The 16475-nt window shown below is 33.4% G+C and overlaps 1 protein-coding gene across 5 annotated transcripts in view; it reads right to left on the bottom strand.

Annotated features, from left to right (window-relative positions):
- Positions 1-16475, bottom strand: part of LOC127727247 (40S ribosomal protein S21-like) — a 1096693-nt gene that overhangs the window by 44165 nt on the left and 1036053 nt on the right. The gene's annotated exons all lie outside the window — the stretch shown is intronic.

Below are 16475 nucleotides of genomic sequence, written 5' to 3'. Positions count from 1 at the left end.
GCAATACTAAATTGTTCTACTCTTGATGGTTCAAATTTACAAATAAGTAAAACTATCACTAGAGGTGAAATCTTGAATCCTGCTATATACAGTGCGGGAAACTATTTCTGTAATTTTTCAAAATTTCTACCTTTCCTGGTCCATTGTTTATTCTAAATGTAATTGCGTCGTCAACCTTCACTTCATTTGTTGATTTGCCTTCATTATGGTACAAAAAATGGACAATGCCTGACCCTGCCCCCACAAAGCCCACACACATGTGTTCGATAAAGAAAGAATAAATCTTATAAAAGCTATGAAGTAACTGGTGACCAGATTCGTTCGATGTGTTTTTTAATCTCACTGAATAAAAAAAAGGTTCTTCATATGCTATCTATCATCTATGAAATGCAAGATGATTTTTTGCAACGAAATTTATTAGGGTTGCATACTTACCTAACATATAAAAAGAAATATTTAGAAAGTATATGTTGTTGATTTCCTGTATATCTTCTTGCCACGTGACATTAAGCAAGCAATAACCAATGAATCAAGTACATTTTAATTTATTCAAAAATTTATTTGCACTCAGTCTGTTATTTTATTAACATTACAACTGATTTTGCAATGTTTCAATGATTATATATGTAGGACTCAAATCTATGGCGGGTTCCAAATCTATGGCAGATTCCTAATCTATGGCAAATGTGACGTAACAAACGTCAAACAAATCAAATCTATGGCAGATTTTTGTTTTCTCCAAATCTATGGCAGATCTTTAAATTACGTCACAATAGAATAACGCAATATTACATCGTCGCCGCCGCAAACGTTGGCGGAACTCATAGATTTGAACACGATTCCAGATGAAGGTATTTCCCTCGACAACAATTTGCGGATGGTTTAAAGGAAGATATGACCTATTATCATGAAGAGGGACAAAATGTGCTGTACCGTCCGAGACCCGCGATGAACAAGGGCACCGTTTTTTTTAGTACCGGATATTTTAGAAAAGGAGTTATAGTAAATATTTTACTGTCTACAGCTGGCAAAGTTTATAAAGTGAAAGATAAAATTACCGGATACCAATTTGATTTAAATCGTCATCAAATAAAAATGATATTAACGATGAAGTATGATATTATTTGAAAATTCAAACTGTTCATTTTTATTTATCATTTTTGTTTTATAAAAAAAAACTATCCCCTTTTTTTGTTTATAAGGGACTTACTAGTTGGTTTAAAGAATGGGTTAAATAGGTAACATGCACAAATTAAAAAAAAAATATGTTTACGGTGCACATCATTTCAATCTTGAAGTCTGTATTAAGGTATATGATTTCATCATTTACGAATTTGATTGGTTGCCAACACGATTTGGTTGACCATTATGAAATTTGTATTTCACAAACATTTATATACATGCTCCCGTCGTAAATGTCCACTTGTTTAAGACAAGTCATTGGTCGTATATGTACTGCATTGTTTTCCATTTGCACAAAATTTGCCATAGATTTGAAAACAACGAAAAACCCGCCATAGATTAGGAAATTACAAAACTTGCCATAGATTAGGATTGTAAAACAATCTGCCATAAATTTGGAATGGCATGACGTCACATTTACCATAGATTAGGAATCTGCCATAGATTTGGAACCCACCATAAATTTGAGTCCTACATATATATGATATATATTTACTCTAAGTATATTTTACAATTGTTATTTTGTATTTTTTTTTACTTTATGTTGGTTGTTTCCTTTTTCTATACGTTTTGGAAATAAAAGATAATAAAAGTAATGAAATACTTTATCGTCGTTGTCTCGCCAAATCATTGAAGTTAAAAGAACAAAACGTTAGGAAAAAAAAAAAAAAAATGAAAACAACACTTTTTTAAATTTCATGTGTCAGAAGCGCTTTTCTGGATATATTCTCTTCAGAAACGCTCAAAGCCAATATTTGAAACCTAAGGATGTAAAAGAACCGAAACAGTTGAAGAGCTATAAGAACAAAAAGGACCTAAACAAATTGTCAAATCCATTTATAAAAATTTACAAATGGAAAGAGACGGACAACTCGATGGGTACACACAGATGCTCCAGTAGTGTTAGCTGTTACTGCTGCACTATAGACACACCTTGTGTTTATCATTATAGCACTATAAATCGTTAAGTAATCAGTCGTATTCGGTGAAACTTTTGGTCTCGGCGTATCTAATGAAGGAATTTCGAGTGGCTTGGGCACACATGCATAAATCATATCATATGCCTTTACTCCCACTGGATCGGTACCTCTGTTGAAAGAGTACAAGTCCCACAGGATATCATCCATTTAGTAGCCAGTGCTTCATATGACACATTTTGTATGTTAATTGCTAGTACATTAAATTATGGTTTAAGCTGTTCTGGTTAGGCCTAACTCCCTCGGGCACTGTTGCACTTATGTAATTTTGGCTGTTCTGTTAAGGCCCACCTCCCTTAGGCACTGTTGACTGTAAATGGTTTTGGCTTTTTTGTTTAGGCCTCCCTCCCTCCGGCACTGTTGATCTTAACAGTATCATGGTTCATTGCATTGTTTACTATTACCAGTATCAATATTGCCATGTACTGAAAAGTTCGGTTTTGGTTTAGCAATGGTTCATTGGTCAACGTTAAGATTTCTCAGATATATGCTATTAACAATAAATAAAAGTAAAGTTAAAGCAGGCGAGATATTTCAGCGTGTGCAGTCTGTATCTTTTGTCTTGGCTTTGGGACCGTCTTGTGTGCCATTTTAGGCAAACTTGATTTTGTACTCATATGAAGCAGATTTCACACAAAACCTTCTCAAAAACCAATTTTACTTCCAAAAAACATTGACGATAACCAACATATCAGGAACCTACCGAAAGTAGAAGGTCTGGTTCATATCATGTTTTTTCTCGTTATTGACACAGATGGACGACTTCAAACTAGAATCGATAAGAAATGTGATGATTTCCACTTTCCAATTGTCAAGTTCCAATTTCCAACAGAAACATACCCTTTGCTTCATCGTATGGTATTAACACATCTTAGTTTATACGTTACGCTCGTGCATGATTACACTATTCGGACTTCATTCACAGAGGTGTGCTCCTTACACAAAAGTTGCTCCATTAGAGCGATCAAGAAGAACGACTGAAATCGACGCTACATTTTTCCATTGGTTGACCTATACAATGTGTCGGTGTCTCGACTAACAAACGAAATGTTTTCGCGGCCTTTGATCCTTTGATATCAGTATACCCGTGTAATCTGTTATTTTAACGATTGCTATATCCGATTGTGACATTTTGACTGAGTGTGAATTCGCATGGCTAGTGATTCATGCGTAACAGTAGACGTACGCTTACACTGTCGACACACCCGGTCTCCCTCTTTAAGGATTTCACAATTCCAGCAGTGTTTGTTTGTTTTCCTGTTTAAATGGTTTTACACTTGTCATTTTTGGGGCCTTTTATAGCTTGCTGTTCGGTGTGAGCCAATGCCCCGTGTTGAAGGCAGTACTTTGACCTATAATGGTTTACTTTAACAAATTTTGAATTGGCTGGAGAGTTGTCTCCTTGGCACTCATACCACATCTTCTTATATCTATGGTTTGTTTTCCCTGATTAATTAACGAGATTAAACATTGGTAAACAACTGTCGCCTTATTTTCCTAAGAATTCTACTTTGAATTATAAACATGTTTTTTACCCATTATAAATGTTTTCTTGTAATTATTGTAGGTTTTATTTCAAACGTCCTTTGTTGCTGACCGTAATTATGGCTAGGCTTATTATGTTATCATAACAGAATCGTATATATTTATCACTAATCTACGGTTATCAATTTCTGACTGAGTTGTAATGATGGATATTACATTTTATCATACTGACAATCAATTATTGTAAAAGATTTATTGTTATCCACCTGTGTCCATTATCTGTGTAAATAATGACCATAGAGTTTTCGTGCCTTTCAGTTGTATTACCTTTGACCATTAAAGGTTACACGAAAAGAGTGAGTCCCATATGTACAGCTATTGTATTAAGATACCATGGTAGTCAGGAGCCTGTTGTTCAGTGGTTGTCGTTTGTTGGTGTGGCACAAAGGTGATTCTCGTTTCTCGTTTTTAATATGATTAGACCGTTGGTTTTCCTGTTTGAATTGTTTTACACTAGTCATTTTGGGGCCCCCTATTGCTTGCTGTTCGGTGTGAGCCAAGGCTCCGTGTTAAAGGTCATACTTTGACACTTTGAACTGTAATTGTTAACTTTTTATACATTGTGACTTGGATGGAGAGTTGTCTCATTGGCACTCATACCACATCTACTTATTTGTAATCATAATTAAGAGAATAACTTACCCTTTTGTCGCCAGATACACTTTATAACTAGGAAACCTAAAGTGGTTTTCCATTGACCAAATGAACAATAATGTCTTTTTATTTCTCTTACAGACCTAGGGTGAACGAATACTTTCCTAAACTTTGATAAGACAGTTGGTTTTCATCTTTAGAAATTCCATTTTCAGAAGTCTGCTTCTCGAAATGTGCTAATATTATAAACTATTTTGTTAAAAAAAACACAAAACATAAATGTTATTGGAAATTCGATGTAAAACCAGCTTCGAAGCTATGATTTGTGAAAATTTCCGCATTGAACCAAGGTCGAGGTCGAATTTAAACGCGTCATGCATAGCATGGAAGTTTTGTCCGAATTGCCTTTGTTTTGTTTCGTCGCTTTCAACTTCCTGTTGACTGAATATTATAATTTATCTTACCTAATATATACACTGCTAGGAATATCATTTGTTAAACGCTAACACGTGGAGACCGTGTATATATAATATTTTGTCAGTGGGCGTGTTTTATTTTAATACACGGTTAGTTACGCCCTATTATAAAAACAACATAATTTTGAAAAAAATCCGAAACGTTTCGCCCATTCAACAAAAGAAGAAATTGATGATAAACGGTTCAAAATAAATGCAGAAAACACATTAACAATTTTTTATTTTTGGCATTTGTTTTTGTGTAGACCAATGGAAGTAGGTTCATGATATTAGAGACTCGACTACTTAGATATGCCACTAGTCTAAATTCCACATAATAAGATAGTCGGTAAGATAAATTCGTTACACGGTGTGCAAGTGACATAATACGAACTTATGATTTAAAAAAAATTGAAACTGAAACATATTGCAAAATTTCCAATGCTATGTATACAAAGTGAATTTGTTGAAAAAGTCGATGTGGAGTGGCACCATTAAGAATCGAAACAGGGAGCTTTGAAAATTTAATGTTAACAAATCGAGTCTGTGATAATTGTAAAAAACAAATGTAGAAGATACAGCCCTTGAAATGTTAACGTGTCCATTATATGACAATTCTAGGCAAAATGTAATTGATGAAGGACATCATTTTTATGTATTTTGATGTTAATCAGAAATCAAGCAACCTAGTAGCCATTACCTCGGTACTTGCATGAAAATACGGATATTGTTAGTTTCAAATTTACTGCCATAACTTTTTGAATTTTTGAAATCATTATGAATTAAGGAATATATTTCCCTCATACAAAGCTCTGACTCTTGTTCGGAGTTGGCTATAATATACGTCCTTTATGTTTTATAAGCTCTTCCAACGTTTTTATTAGGTTTTCGATTATCAAATATGTTGGAATCTGCATCACTGAAGGACAATGATTGTTGAAATGTGTATCTGGTGCATAACAAATGGTACCGTTATTGTTATTAAATGTGTGCGGCTAACAAATGTGAAATTAGTTCTTGCAATATGTCTATAATTAATCTTCCTAAATACAATGAAAAAACCTCGCTTATATTAATTAATTTTGCCACCTTGTTCGCAGTATAATTAGATGTTTTTAATCTGTTATCTTAACAATTAATTGTATGTTTATCAATGAGTAAAAATGTTAAACATTCAACAACATTGAAATGTTTGCATGATTACTGGTTAAAGTTTGTCATTTTTCTAGGTCTTTGAGCTTAAATCTAAGGGGACGCGATATCATGACAAAGGGATCATAAACACATTTGTTGTTACCATTTCCTTTATCTTTTTAGGAAAAGCTATCAAGAAAAAAAATACAAAGAAACCTGAGACTACGGGTCCAGTTCCTTGGTTAGTGGTTACACAAAAATGCTATTAAAGTGTCTTAAATACAATTTTAGAATTCACCTTGTTTAAATTATAGAATTTAGGTTTTCTGCAAAAAAGTAAAAACAAATGAGGTTGTTTATTTCATGTTAACATTATGAAAAATTGACGCGTGACAAAACCTTGACCACATGGAACTGTATAATAGAAAAGAAAGGATCCATGCACTCTACCTACTGTAACAAGAACATATCGTTTGTTTAAGATATTTGAAATTTAGGGCCTAAAAGTGCTTTTTATTTCTTTTTTTTGTCCTTTTCTATTGATTACTGTAGACAAACGCCTTATAAAAGATCAGTTTTTTTATAGGTACCTACTGAAACAAATTTTGACTGATATAGTTTCCACTGTCTTGTTCAATTTTCAAGCAGATATAGTGTCTTGAGATATATGTTGGATGGTTGTCCACGTTATTTGGTCTATGTTGGATGGTTGTCCACGTTATTTGGTGTATGTTGAATGGTTGACCACATTATTTGGTCTATGTTGGATGGTTGTCCACGTTATTTGGTCTATGTTGGATGGTTGTCCATGTTATTTGGTCTATGGTGAATGGTTGTCCACGTTATTTGGTCTATGTTGAATGGTTGTCCACGGTATTTGGTCTATGCTGCATGGTTGTCCACGTTATTTGGTCTATGCTGGTTGGTTGTCCACGTTATTTGGTCTTTGGTGAATGGTTGTCCACGTTATTTGGTCTATGTTGAATGGTTGTCCACGGTATTTGGTCTATGGTGAATGGTTGTCCACGGTATTTGGTCTATGTTGGATAGTTGTCCACGTTATTTGGTCTATGTTGGATGGTTGTCCACGGTATTTGGTCTATGGTGGATGGTTGTCTGCGTTATTTGGTCTATATTGGATGGTTGTCCACGTTATTTGGTCTGTGTTGGATGGTTGTCCACGTTATTTGGTCTATGTTGGATGGTTGTCCACGTTATTTGGTCTATGCTGGATGGTTGTCCACGTTATTTGGTCTATGGTGGATGGTTGTCCACGTTATTTGGTCTATGGTGAATGGTTGTCCCATTCACAATTCATGAAGCTGCTCTTAATTTTTTATTTTCTTTAATTTATAATGAATCGTTTCCGCTATATAATCAAAACTGTTCAAAGGTAAAAATACCAAGGGCATGCAGCTTTCATTAGTCGAAGACAACAGATAACCATTGAGACATATTAACAAAAAAATACGAACAGGCGAACACCAGACTACAAAAAAAGTAAAATAATACCGCACTCCAAGGAACTTCAAAACAGAAAATCCCTTATCAAATGGCAAAATCAAATGCTCAGACACATCAAACGAATTGGATAACAACTGTCATATTCCTGACTTGGTACAGACATTTCCTTATGTAGAAAATAGTGGATTAAACCTTGTTTCATAGCTAGCCAGACCTCTCACTTGTATGAAAGTCGCATAGAATTCCATTATATTGACAACAATGTGTGAGCAAAACAAACAGACATATATATATATATAATAGGTGAAAGTGTCAAAAATTGGAGTACAGCAGTCAACATTGTGGTATAATCTTAATCACTATAAAAACAAACAACTATGTCAACAAAGAAAAACAATATTGCATATAGACAAAGCAAATACGAAACACTGAAAATGATGATAAAATTTGAGTAGAGTGGATTGATCAGCAGTACCTGATCCAATAGTGGCACCTTTGTGTTTTTCCCGAGAAGAATCATATCGGTGACAACTCGCACAAAATGATTCAAAAAGCATGTCAAATAGAACAGTACTTTGTCTAAGACCTGAGGATCATATCCTGTGTTATCTGAAACTTAGACCTTCCTTAACGTTCAACGAATTACTATGGCGTAATTTATATTTATAAAGTGTTGTTTTCTTATTTTCTAAGAAGCTAATTATTTGAAGAGTCCTTAAAAATCTTTTTTAATTGCTTTCCTAGGTCTTAAAATTTGTAAATCGTGTCAATGATTAAATAAACAACTTACGACAAAACCTACGCAAAACGGAATTAAATACTTTGCATATATATTTATAACATTAATTTTAAGAGGAATCTGGTATCTCTTGTTTTACATTTTCCGTTTGTATACAAAGTGCATGATTGATTTGTGACCTTTGTAACGTCTTATCATCCCGCCAATGTAATACGGCCACAACAACGATATTGAGAGACATTCACCCCCCTTCTTCACAAAAAACAAAAAAACTAAAAACAAAACCAACCCTATATTATATTTCGAAAATTAGCGTTTGATATAAAAGGTCAATATCAAACACAGGTTCAATGTGAGATACAAAAAATCCGCCCATTGAATTAATGTTTCGTAGGATATGATAAAACAAAAATAACAATTTAGGCAATATTGAGGGGCGGTAAAAACATTTATGCTCAGCATAATTACATATACTAATATTTTCCCGCGTTTCGATCAGTATAGCGGGAAAATGTTGTATTCTCGGTATGGAATCGTTAATTTTCGGTAGGCCGATGTACATCTATCCAATCAGGGGGCTGAGTTGTGGTCATATATAAGGTGTTTTTTTGTGTGGTAACTTCACTTCTAGCCGTCGTATTGACCGAGTAAACTCCATTATTTTAAATGATGTTTATATATCTATTGTTAGACAAATATTTTTGCTTTTCGTTAACTGTTTGAACCGACGAGGTCCGACGTCATTATCCTGAGATAGGCTCGAGCATTGATTCGGATACAGGTTTCCGTAATACGGTTTTTCCTGGTCGGCCTTGGCTATCAATGAGGGGTAATTTATTAAACGTACAGCTGCCAATATTTTGATATTTTGCTGTGTTTTGTACATAATGATATGATTGGTGAATGAAAATGCCAATTGATTACTGATTTATATGCTTTATTTGATGATATGTCACGATTATATATTATATACAATTATATCTGGCGTCCATCACGTACGACGGGCTGTCGGCAAATTTGAATTTGCGTTTGAGTTTTATTTTTCTGCCATGCGTACAAAAAGGTGTTGTTGGTGTGCTGTCAGTGGCAGAAAAGGGTGTCATTTGTGTGTCTGTCGTCTGTAGTATAGAGAATACTTATATAATACAAAGCTGAGAAGATTTCATTTTAAAAACTAGGAGTTTGTTGATTGATTAATTGATTGAACCAGACCAAGTTCTATTAATTCTAATAACACGAAAACGAGACAGAAGATTCCACGGGGACATTCCAAACTTATAAGTCGAAGAAAACTGAAAAAATGTCATTGACAAAGAAACTGGTACGTGGCCGAAACTTGTCTTTGACGAATAGTGTAATGCCTTATCACTTGACGTAACGCTTCAAAATATCCTATAGGAGTAACAGGGCGGGTGTTACATGTGGAGCAGCTGACAACGCCCCCTGTTTTTGGTGGTTCGTGTTGCCCAGTCTTAAGTTTTCTATGTTGTGCTTTGTGTACTGGTTTTGTCGTTTTTCGTTTTTTTGCCATGACATTTGTCAAATATGTTTTCTATTTTTGAGTTTGAATATCCCTTTAGTATCTTTCGCCTCTCCTTGACTGAGTGTGCATTTGCATGGCTAGAGATGGAAGCATAACAAGAGACGCTTATCGCACTATGGTCAATTTTCATATTCTTGTCTTTCATGTTTGCTTATGTACTTTGTCTATATGCCATTTTGTTTTTCTTTGTTGACATATTTGTTTGTTTTTATAGTGATTAAGAATATAACACAATGTTGAATGCTATACCTCTATTTTTGACATTTTTGTCGAACCTGCGAAATGTATTTTGCGAAAGCAAGACAAAGCGATCCTAGATTCCGTCGTCGGCGTCGTCAGGGTCAACATTTAGGTTCAGTCTGTGGTTAAAGTTTTTTTAGACACCAATAACTTTGTCAAATCTACATGAAATTTTATGAAATTTGGACAGAAGCTTGTTTATGACTAAAAGACGGTATCCAAAGAAAAACCAGGTTTAATCCATCATTTTCTACATAAGGAAATGCCTGTACCAAGTTAGGAATATGACAGTTGTTTTCCATTCGTTTGATGTGTTTGAGCTTTTGATTTTGTCATTTGATAAGGGAATTTCCGTTTTGAATTTCTTTGGAGTTCGATTTTTTTGTTATTTGACTTTTTATTCCGTCGACGCACACGATCGGCATTCTTTTGGAGTTCATGCAATTACCTCGGTTTTTGTTTGTTACATAGAAATATCTCTTTCTAATCGATTTACGAGATTTGAACATTGGTAAACTACTGTCGCAATCATTAAGGCAAAATATAATTGATGGTGCAAAGCATTTTTATAGTGATTTTATGTTTTTTTGAAGACAGAAATTACCGTTTTTATTCACAGATAATACAATGATTCGTAGCTCAAATCCTATTACTCTAGTTTTAAATAAGCGTGAAAGTTTTTAGATAATATTAAGTTCGATTAAGGGAACTATTTGAGAAGCCACATTTGTCAGCAACATTGATAATTGCAATGGAAGCGTCATCTTATTTCCCCTTTAACATAAGTTCGATCGATATATTCTGTTCGTGTAATTTTCCGTTGTTTTGTTTTTCGTTTCTTTTATCTCCTATTGAACGTGAAGTTATGTTTCCATACGTTCTTGCAAAATCTTTTAATTTTCAAATGTACCCACAAAATGACACATTATTCTCCCAACATGAAATGGTACGATGGTCGTTTGTAAGTTCTACGGATACTGGAATACATTTACAAAAGTATGTATCATTGCGTTTTTAATTATTTTTATGTTCATTTTTTATTAGTGGAACGTTGATCTATGTTTGAAAATCAACCTCATTTACATAAATTTCAGTAAGTTGCTTACTTTACATTCGTATGTAATCGAATGAAAGATCATCGCCGTGATACGACATGACTACTGAAAGATGCGTTAAACACCAACAATCAATCGGTTATATGTACACCGGAATGTCTGTTGAAGATTTTATGTTTGGTTTAGTCCGGTGAATATTGAATACATACCATCTGTTATATGTTCAAATACTGAAAATTATGCATATAACAAAACACATTATTTTTATTTTTTAACTAATGGTGCCTTTATATAATAGTCAAATCGACTTCTTGAAGGACAGCTTATCCTGAGGGAATCGCTACTTCAGTTTTAGCAAATGAAATAATTGTATTTTTTAAAATAATCTGATTAAAATCATGTCAATGCAGAAGCATTGTGTAATAACATGCATCTAAGGGAACTGTCTATCAGATTTAGATATTAAACTTCTAAACAGAGGCGATATACTGCAACCAACACTTCACACTACTCTGGTCTCTATAATTTTTCTGACAAATGATTCTTTATAAAAAGTCGAATTTGTTTTAAGTTGAATCATACAAATAATTATTAATTGATATTTTTGGTCTGAATGTCTTTCGATGCAATATTCGACAAAAGCATATTATTTGTTCTATATTCCATCAAAGTTGCTTTCAATAGTACTTAAAATAGAATTACACAAAATTGTATAGATATGTAAATTTATGATTGTTGTTCATAAAAATCATATGCTTTAATGTATTACTTAAACTTTTAATTTTATAAGAACTTAATTATGTCATTGCCTACCAACTTCTATTACCTTCCTCAATCGCTATTTTCTTCATTCTGCAGATAATGTTTTCCATGACTCTCTCCTTCTTTGAATAAATACATTGTGCGTTCTGCAAAATTTCTCTCTTTTTTTGTTAAAGATATTACCAAATAGCAAATTGTGATAAAAAAAATGTCCTCACGAGCCATAACTGCTGTAAGATCTGTAAATCTAATATTTAGCTCATTAAAGTTTCTCTATTTTTTTTTAAAAAGATTATAGAAACAAAAAACGCCGAAAGTATGCAGATGATCATATCAGGACAATCACTACTTTGAGGAGTTGATTGCAAAGTTAGTTATGTTAACTTATGTTATGTTAACTTATGTGTTGATTGGCTGGTATATATCTGCTTATTGTTTAAAGTTAGTTATGTTAACTTATGTGTTGATTGGACACACGAATCCCTCCAAAAACCGGGGGTGATCTCAGATGCTCCGGAAGGGTAAGTACATCCTGCTCCTAATTTGACACCCACCGTGTGACTACTATAGAATATGTTGATAAGCTATATAAAATTATTAGGCATCTGAACGGATAATTTTTAAATGTTTGCAAAAAAACTCAAATATAGGGAAAATAGTCATTCAAGAACGATAAAATTGAGATTGGAAATGGGGAATATGTCAAAGAGACAACAACCCGACCAAAGAGCAGACAACAGCCGAAGGCCACCAATGGGTCTTCAACGCAGCGAGAAAATCCCGCACCCGGAGGTGGTCCTCACTGGTCCCTAAATAAAATTGTGTACTAGCTCAGTGAAATTGGACGTCACACTAAACTCCAAAACTACTTGACGTTTTCGGACATTTGGACTTGTTTGTTTGTTGATCTTTGCCTACATATATTTCTTTAAACAGTTCTCAATACGTAATATATTTTCTACCAAAAAAAAGGAAAATAGTCATTCAAGGGCCATACCTCCTATGAGGACTAAATGCTGGTCATTTGTACAATTAAATTTCCATTTTTCTCATATAGTTATAAAATAGTTGAACATAGCAAAAACTGAGAAACAAATCATTGAAGAGGAAAACATCCTATTAGGAGTCGACTGATTATTTCGGCCAGTTATTTTGTTTCAAGATCTTGTCTTTTTTTATATTTTTTTGACACATATACTCTTCATCTATTACAAATTTCCAGATAATAACCAAGATTGTAAAAATTATAAAAATTTCACAAACGGGAAAAACTCCTATAGGTTTTTGTCTGACAGTTTCGATCAAATAGACAGTAGGTAGATCTTTTTCAGAAAAAAATCAAAGTAGATCATGATCTACTGATAATTCAAGAATGACTACTAAAATCTAATGAAGACCTAGACCACAGACCCACTTCAAACATTAAAATTGAATTGCAAATGAAGATTATTTACTCATTCTTGATTATCGGGGATTTCAAAATCATGTAAAATGGAACAGTACTTTGTGTACGATGAGGATCATCTCCTGGGTCATTTGTAACTTAGAATTTCCATAACGTTCAACAAATCATTATTGTGTTCATTCGAAGGAATTTCTTCAACTTTACTAGAAAGAACCAATAGTTCTATGAAGTTAGTTATTTAAATAGTTCTTAGACATGTTTTTTTAAGGTGTTACGTTAGGTCTTAAATTTATAAATTGTGTCACTGATTTTAAAATAAACAACTAACGACAAAACTTTGATGCATCGAAATTTCATACTTTGCATGTTTATTTAAAAAATTAATTTTAATAGGAATTTTGCATCACATGTTGCACATTTTCCTATTGCATACAAAAGTGCTTGATTAACTTGTGACCTTGTTATTAGTACAATTCAACACTGAGGCGATTTAATTTCAAATGCTACAAGTTTCTTGGTTAACCACAGTGAGTAAATCGTAAAAGTACGTTTATGTTACTTTATACTGATATCAACATACAGAAATAACTTAAGAAACTTTTCTATCGAACAAAATTAAACATTATGCAATCATGATGATATAATCTAAATTCTATTCTAAAAATACGGTCGTTTAATCTGTTTATTAAACCTGCGTTTTTTTATTTTCTAAAGATGACGACTTTATTCAGTAACTGTATCATCATTAGATGTAATATGTTTACAGTCGCTGCATTTTTTTTTATCAATCTTTCATTATACCGATACCATTTAATTAAGTGATTATTAGTTCATTTTTTTAGTTTTCAATTTCATTATTTGCATTTGACTTTTTGTTGATTACCTGACATTATAAATCCAATTCATGACCGACAGTTGTTAAATTGTCTGTCTCGTACCAGTAATCTCATTTGTTGTCGTCTTTTTTTTAAATGGTATTTGATTATTATGATTTAAGTCGTACTTGTACTGCAGACAAAATGAAAGGTGGCACTAGTGGAACAAGCAATACACATTGTGCTTTAGCATCTGAGTTCATCCCCAGCTTATGGTTTGGTTTGTGTTGGTCAAACGTTTGTATTTTATGTTTTTTCGTCGGTATGTTGTATTTCTTTTGCCTTTTTCATTAGTTATGATGTCTGCATTGCTTTCAGTTATGGTTTTGATTTCCCTTTTCACTAGATTCTTGCTTTTTAGCTAATATGACTTACGAGGCAATATTTGCTATTGTCATTAGTTTGTGTCCGCCATCCGTTCGTCTATCCATCCGTTGTTCATCATCTCCTGTTAAATCATTGGGCTTAAATAAACCAATACTTGAAATGAATAATACTTCCACTTTTTTCTCATTTTGTTCTGTGCAAATGGAAAGCAGTACCACTGCGCTTAATGATTTATTCAGATTTTAAATATATATTTCAAATCAAATTGATAATGACATCAAAATGGGAAAAAAAAATTAGTCAACAACTTAACAAAAGCAATTTCCACGATTCTTTCCTTTAAATGGTTAAGATATTAAGATTAAGAGACCAAATGACACAGAAATTAACAACTATAGGTCACCGCACCGCCTTCAACAATGAGCAAAGCCCATACCGCATAGTCAGCTATAAAAGGTCTCGAAATGACAAATGTAAAACAATTCAAACGAGAAAACTAACGGCTTTAATTATGTACAAAATAATGAACGAAAAAAAAATATGTTACACAGCAACAAACGACAACCACTGAATTAGAGGCTCCTGACTTGGGACAGGCACATACAGAATGAGGCGAGGTTAAACTCGTTTGAAAGCGCCAACTCTCCCCCAACCTGGGACAGTGGTGTAACAGTACAACATAAGAACACACTATAAAAATCGGTTGAAAATAAACCTGTTGTTCAGTGGTTGTCGTTTGTTGATGTGGTTCATAAGTGTTTCTTGTTTCTTGTTTTTTATATAGATTAGACCGTTGGTTTTCCTGTTTGAATGGTTTTACAATAGTCATTTTTGGGGCCCGTTAAAGCTGGCTGTTCGGTGTGAGCCAAGGCTCCGTGTTGAAGGCCGTACTTTGGCCTATAATGGTTTACTTTTACAAATTGTGACTTGGATGGAGAATTGTCTCATTGGCACTCATACCATATCTCCTTACATCTATTTACTCATCAGATGGATACAAATAGAAATACATCTAACAAAACACAGAGTGGACGTGGATAGGTACTTATACATCCCCACAACAAAAAATATACTAAGTACAGATCTGAGAGTACTCGCAGTTACTGACAGCTAGTTCAAAGCAAATAACAACTAATAAAAAAGTCATGCATCTAAGACTAAAATATCAATCAGAAAACATCCAACATCCAATATATTTAGTGTAAGACGTTATACCCAGCCAGGGAAAAACATGACCTTGTGCCATGCCAAGATACAGGTATCGACAGATTGTAGAGCCATGAATGTGCATATGTATATATAAATAAAATTTAGTTTGATTTTAATTTACTGATAACAAAATCAAGATTAAAACAAATTAAAACAATATTCAAAGATCTAATTACAGTGTTGAATTGGTAACCTTTTAGAATAAGTTTATCGGGCTCGGTAAACAACATCTCCGTAAAAATGCGGATGTGCTATCCCGTTTGAAATAAGTTTTCTACAGATACAACCAAATTTCAAGACCAAATCTTTGTATCTATGGAAGGATTTGGTAAAGGTTTTAAGGAATTTGTGGTAACGAAATCCGTGAGTTGATAATTTACCAGTAATACGTAGATTACGGTCATTGAAATCCAAAACGTCACAACAGACACGGGCATAGCGAACGAATTGTGATATATATATAAACACCGTAAGATGGTGCCAAAGGAACATCACCATAAAAAAAAGGAAAATTAACAATAGGGAACAAAAAATCGTCTCTTGTGTCATAAATTTTAGTGTAGAGTTTCCCGTGTAAAACTGAAATATCTCAGTCTAGGAAAAGACAGTTATTATCGTTTATATTTAATTTATTTAAAGTAAGTTTCTTTGGGTAAATTTAGGCATTATATTTAGAAAATTCTTGATTATTATATTTGTCTTCACTAAAATTAGTTAAAAACAAGGATCTCTTCTTAGATCAATTTCGGTGGTTTTGTCCTTGAAATCTTTCATATTTCAAAACAGACTTTTCAACTGTTTTGATTCGAGCGATTATGACGTAGACCAAAGGCACGTCTGGCCTACCAGAATATAAGCCTAGTATCTTTGATGAGTTGTTTTATAATTTGGACTTTCCTACTTTTTGTATTGTGCTTTTCCTTAGGCCATTTTAGAAACAAATCTTACACACTCACTGTACATCGATCT

This window comes from Mytilus californianus, unplaced genomic scaffold (assembly GCF_021869535.1).
Source record: "Mytilus californianus isolate M0D057914Y unplaced genomic scaffold, xbMytCali1.0.p SCAF_19, whole genome shotgun sequence".
Taxonomy (NCBI): domain Eukaryota; kingdom Metazoa; phylum Mollusca; class Bivalvia; order Mytilida; family Mytilidae; genus Mytilus; species Mytilus californianus.
Note: the sequence above shows the minus strand (reverse complement) of the source record. Positions and strands in the feature narration are given on the sequence as shown.